General features: G+C 39.0%; 1 protein-coding gene across 8 annotated transcripts in view; it reads left to right on the top strand.

The window, feature by feature from the left end:
- The window catches only part of LOC114264025 (transcription factor-like protein DPB), a 28,555-nt gene continuing 22,555 nt past the window's right edge, over nt 1–6,000 (top strand). For 5 of the 8 annotated variants that reach the window (XR_014342043.1, XR_014342044.1, XM_082891445.1 and 2 more), the window contains exon 1: nt 3–127. The gene's annotated coding sequence lies outside the window, so the exon portion shown is untranslated. Of the gene's footprint in view, nt 128–6,000 lie in introns of all 8 variants that reach the window. The other 3 variants (XM_082891442.1, XM_082891443.1, XM_082891447.1) reach the window with 3 other exon arrangements.

The following is a 6,000-nucleotide window of genomic DNA, read 5'->3' as shown; positions in this document are numbered from 1 at the left end:
ATAGCGGGAACAAAATAGTGTTGTTTCCTGAGAAAAAAGAAAGGGCAAAAAAAAAAAAAAAAAAAAAAAAGGTAAGTCAGAAGCTTCGACTAACATCGTCAACTAATCAAAACAGTCCGATCTTCAGGTAGGTCACTTTGTTTTCGCTTCAAGTTCTATCTTCGTATTTGCTTTATAGATTTGAACTCTCATTTTTATACAAGTATTTATACACAGGCATATACATACTTTAAAGTTGTTTCCTTTTTTTTTTTTTTTTTTTTTCCTTATAAGAAATTGATTTGTTTTTCATTGTTTGATCTTCATTGAAAGATACTATTATATATCTCAACGTTGTTTTGCTTTCGAACTGCTTGTTTTTTGAAGTGTATGTTGTGTAGTGTTATGCTAACTGATTGAGATCACACCTATTTGACCTTTACCTTTATCTAATTGAGGTTTTGATTAATAGAAGCAAGGTTGTTAGGTTTCAGTGTGATTCAAAGGTTATGGAGTGTGAGAGTACGAGTAATGAAGGGACACCTAGGTTTATTAAAACAGAGGAAGAGGGCTTTTATGGGTATGAAGTGTTAGGGTTTCACTTGAATGCCCATTTAGAAAAAAGGAATTGGGTGTTGTTATGTATACACCCACTAATTTAAGCCTCGTTTGGGAACCCTCATTTTTAACCAAAAAGTCAAAAAGTTACTAAATTAGCCAAAAAGCCAACAACCCATACCAAAAAGTCAAAGATTCTCTTTTCTCTCTACTTTTTGCAGATCTTTTCGTAAAAAGCCAAAAAGTCATTCCAAACATACTAGTTTTTTTTAGCTCATATTTTAGTCAAATAGCCAAAAAGTTACTAAATTAGCCTGTTCCTAACTGAAAGTTAATTGAAAGAAGTTTGGGTTTTAAGCACTTTGATAATTACTCATTTTTATTTTTATTTTTTGGGTTAGTTGTTGGAGAACATTCGGTTTTGAACACAAATTGGGTAGGCATCAAATCACCTGGATGATCTGCGTTACATGTTCAAAAGGATGAAATGCCGTATGTGCATATTGATTTGCCAAATTCTTAAAGCATTGAGTGGAGAACTCTTTCTTCTTCTTGTTATTTTAAGCAAACAATGGTTTGCTTTTAAAAAAAAAAAAAAAAAATCTGATAGTTAATGACCTTTATTATGTATTTCTTTACAATAATACGATTTTCCAAGTAGGCCCTTCCATGATTGTCTTCCTAGTGAAAAGAAGTCTTGTTTGCGTGTTCGAGTTTTTAAAATTATTTCTGAACTGTGGATGCACTAGGGCATGCTTGCCAGGTGTCTAGGCCGTGTTGTGTCCAAGATGGCACATTATCCTAGCTCCTCTATGGAGGTACCCTGTTTCTTAGTGTATGAGAGGGTTTGAGGATGTCGCTGGAAAAGTCGTTGGAATCTTTGAATGTCCGTCGGAAAATTCAAATGTCGCCGGAAAACTCGAATCTTCTAAAAATGGTGAGATGCTTAGATTCTTTAATGGTCGCAACTAGAAATACAATAGCAAAGAGATGATGGAGATAAGAGATTGGGTGATGAAGAAGGCAAAGTAATTAAAGAGAATAATGACAAGGCTCTCCCGTGGATCTCTCACTTTCACTCTCAAGGTAGATAATAGAGAAGGGAAATTAGTTCTCTCCCAAGAATTGTCTCTCTAAAATCCATCCCTTGGAAAGCTATAGGTGGGTGCTATTTATAGGCACCTCATGATGTAGGATGGAGCCCATGTGTAAGGCACATGGGGAACATTCCCTCTAACTACCTTGTCTGAGGAGGTGACCTCTACGAGGATGAGGAAAACCCCGAAAAGGAGATCAACCTCTCGGCGAACTCTTCTTCTTAGTCACACCTAACCAATGATCCCTAATCATCCCAAAGGGTCAGGGGTAGTCCCAGGGGACGCCCTGCTGCAAATATTGCCGAGTCTCAGGGACCCCCTAGATCGTGCCACCTCGACCCGAGTATAGGCTAGTTTAACCGAAGAGTGAATTTATCTCCACTCACCGTCCTCGGGATTGGATCCTTTGTTCAGACTCCATCACACCCATGGTTCTGGTACATAGATCCCGGAAAGCTTCGAGCCCGCAAGTGTTCTGGGACTCATTAACGGAGCGACTTCTAGATTGTGTTCGAATCTGTTCGAAGCCAAGTGTTTTGGATCTCTAGGTTTGTGGATTTGAACCCTTTCAAGTCCGAGCTTAAATAGGTTTCTAGGTTCGTGGATTGGAACCCTTTCGAGATTAGAGCAATCTGGCCCATTCAATGATGATATCTCTGGGCCCACTAATTTTATGCTTTCTGACTGGGCTTCGATTGGGCTTAATCAATTAGACGGGTTCGAGTTAACCCCTCTTATATTTTGCCCCTTGCGTGTACGGGAAGTCTATGATCTTCTTGGACATGCACATTTGACCTTCTCGGATAGGCACTTCTTGTAGTGGCATTCGGACATGCACATTTGATTTTCTCAGACAGGCAATCTTTGTAATGGTTTGTGCTTAGGCTGTTGTTAATACGCCTCTAAAGCTGTTAACGTTCTCACGAGTTTCATGGAATCCATTCTATTGCCCCTTTTTGTCCTTTTGAAGAAAACGAGTACTTGGTAACAGTTGCTAGTTCTGTCTTGAAAAGCTATCCTAGAGCCTTTGCCCTTTTTAGATGCAAGAGTTATCCTAGGGTATTGCCCTTTTCGGACGAAAAAACTATCCTAGGGTGTGGCCCTTTTTAGACGCAGAAGCTATCCTAGGGCCTTTGCCCTTTTTGGACGCAGAAGTTGTCCTAGGGCATTACCCCTTTCGGATGCAGAAGCTATTCTAGGACATTTGCCCTTTTCGGATGCAAAAGCTATCCTAGGACGTTTGTCCTTTTTGGATGTGGAAGCTATCCTTGGGCATTGCCCCTTTCGAATGTGAAATGTCTTTCCTCTCCACGTTCTGATTTCAAAGATAGCTTCAGAGTGTTGTTCAAGAGAAAATCTCTTCGATGTATTCTTAAGGAGTCAAGACCTTTTCCGATGCCTGAGACAGAGATAAGAAGTTGAGGTCATTGGAGAGGAAGAGAACACAAACTAAGAAAAACCTTTTTTGGCTCACTCTTAGATGGAGGAAATTAGCGAAGAAGTTGGCATAGTCCAAGAGTTATTCCATTCGGCCCATTTTGAGATACATGCAAATATAAGACTTGAAGAGGCAAGTGTCATAAGAGTAGATGGTATCTCTAACTCGATTGGTAGCATGACCTCTGACCCGAAGATGAGGGAATATCAAAGCGTTGTTATCAATTGTTCAGACCGAGTTACTCCCTGAGATGATATGGTAGTTGGTCTCAGCCTACATAAAACTTTGTGGTTGAGCGAATTTCTTTGAGGGTTAGATCAGCCGTCACATAGCCAAGAGTAATTCTCATTTCTCCTCTGAGCCTCGTAATTGCAATGGGTTGGTTCACAACATGTTTCTCGGGGATTCCGACCTTCTCAAGTGTTGCTCGGGTCATGATATTTAGCGAAGTCCTTTTATCAAGGAAGGTTTTCTCAAACTTGGCCATATTAATGTAAGTTGTAACATAAAGTAGGCAATTATGAAAGAATGTGTACTTTCAGTCTTCCTCAAAGAAAGTTATAGCACTTGAATTTCCTCGATCTTTCCTAGAGACTGGACTTTTGGTACCAGTACATTCTTCGTGAAGTGTTTCATTAATACTGATAATGGCCTTGCTAATTTCAAATCTAGCCATCTCAGATAACCCGAGCAGATCAAAGAACTTCTTGAATCTTCACACAATTTTGCAAAATTTTCACATGTTGGTCGGGATCGACCATTACCTTCGGTGGTTCATAGTTGCCAACTTCTTTGATTTCATCATAGTAATCCCTAATCCCCTTCTAGATCTAAGGTGCCTCCGAGGAAAAGATCATCGTCTTCATAATGGTTCCTCTTCTGTCCTCTAAACCCCTTCCCATTCGAGATGACTTGTAACTAGCTTTGTAATTGGACTTGAAACTAGACTTATGAGCATGAGAAGTGTTGATATACAACTTCATGAACTTGGGGATAGTGTACCCCTTCAGATATAGATAACTTAACATTTCCACCAAGTATGTCCGGATCGGATAAGGAGAGAAGAGTCTTTTTTATCCCACTCTTGATCGAGCATGATTTTCGATATAGTTTTGTTGGACAGGACTTTCTTGGGAGCAACATCCTTGGGAGTGACTTCTTTGGGAGCAATATCCTCGAAAGTGACTTTCTTGAGAACAACATCCTTGGGAGCAATATCCTCGGAGGTACCTTCCTCGGGCTCAATATCCTCGGAGGTGACTTTCTCGGGAGCAATATCCTCGGAGGTGACTTTCTCAAGAGCAATATTCTCGGAAGTGACTTTCTTGGGAACGACATCCTTGGGCAATATCTTCAGAGGTGACTTCCTCGGGAGCAATATCTTCGGAAGTGACTTTCTCGAGAACAACATCCTTGAAGCAATATCTCCGAAGGTGACTTCCTTGGGAGCAATATCCTCGTAAGTGACTTATTCGGCAACAACATCCTTGGGAGCAATATCCTCAGAGGTAACTTCCTTGAGAGCAATATCCTCGAAAGATATGAATTCCTTTGGAAATAGAAATGAAAGACTAGAGATTGTTGATAATCAAACTATACTCAAGAAGAGATTGAGAAAAATGGTGTTTGTATGAAAGATTAAAACAAGCAATCTAGAAAGAGAAAGTTGTAGAGAGACAAAATGGTAAAGAGAGACAATTGTAGAGAGAGAAAGTATTGTGTATGTCATCAATGGCAGAGAAAAAGTGTTGGGTAAGTGTGTATATAGCCATAGAAGCATGGAAGGTATTTGGAATGCTTTACCCATTTGGATTAAAGACATGTAAAGTTGATGGAACAACAAAGTGGGTTTGTAATGGTAATGGAGCAACAAAGTGGGTTTGTAATGGTGATAAAGCAACTAAGTGGGTTTGTCAATTTCTACAATTTAAAACATCATAGGAAACCATTTGAACACCAATTTGGACATTTGGAAACCCATTTGGGTGGCAAAATACCATTGCTAATCAATTTCTCACCAATTTGAGGACTTGGAAACCCATTTGGGTTTGATGGAATATCATTCCCAATAAATTACACATCATTTTTGGACATTTGAGAACCCATTTGGATTTGGTAGAAAAGTAGAGAGTATTACCCTTTGTATGTTTTGAAACCCTTGAATAGCTTCCATGAAAATAGCTTGGTCTTGAGTTTTGTCACCATCATTGACGAAACCTTCATGTTGATGAACTTTTTCTTTCATTTTCGCCGGAGTAGTATGCATTCCAGATCTCATTGCTACCATCAACCAATCCGCTTCCCCAGTGAAGTCGCCAAAATGTATGAGAGGGTTCGGGGATGCCGTCGGAAAATTCGAAGGTCGCCGAAAAATTCACTGGAATCTTCGAATGTCTGTCGGAAAATTCGAATGTCAGCGGAAAACTCGAATCTTCTAGAAATGGTGAGAGACTTAGATTCTTTAACAGTCACAACTAGAAACACAATAGCAAAGAGATGATGGAGATAAGAGATTGAGTGAAGAAGAAGGCAAAGTAATTAAAGAGAATAATGGCAAGGCTCTTCTATGGGTCTCCCACTTTCGCTCTCAAAGTAGATAATGGAGAAGGGAAATTAGTTTTTTTCCAAGAATTGTCTCTCCAAAATCTATCCCTTGTAAAGCTATAGGTGGGTGTTATTTATAAGGGTTAATTACACTAATAGTCCCTATAGTTTGGGACTTGTGTCACTTTGGTCCCTGACTTTTCAATTGTGATACATTTGATCCTAAATTTTGAATCTTGTTCCAAATAAGGACAATTGAAAATATCATTAGATTTTTCAAGGGTAAAATCGCCAATTTGATAAAATATAAACTAATTTGACAAAAATAAATGTCAAAAAAATATTTTTAATTTTTAAAAAATTATTTTTATCTACCAATGATAA

Source organism: Camellia sinensis, chromosome 10 (genome assembly GCF_055761805.1).
Source record: "Camellia sinensis isolate YWXY chromosome 10, ASM5576180v1, whole genome shotgun sequence".
Lineage (NCBI taxonomy): Eukaryota > Viridiplantae > Streptophyta > Magnoliopsida > Ericales > Theaceae > Camellia > Camellia sinensis.
This window is presented reverse-complemented; position numbering and strand designations above follow the sequence as displayed.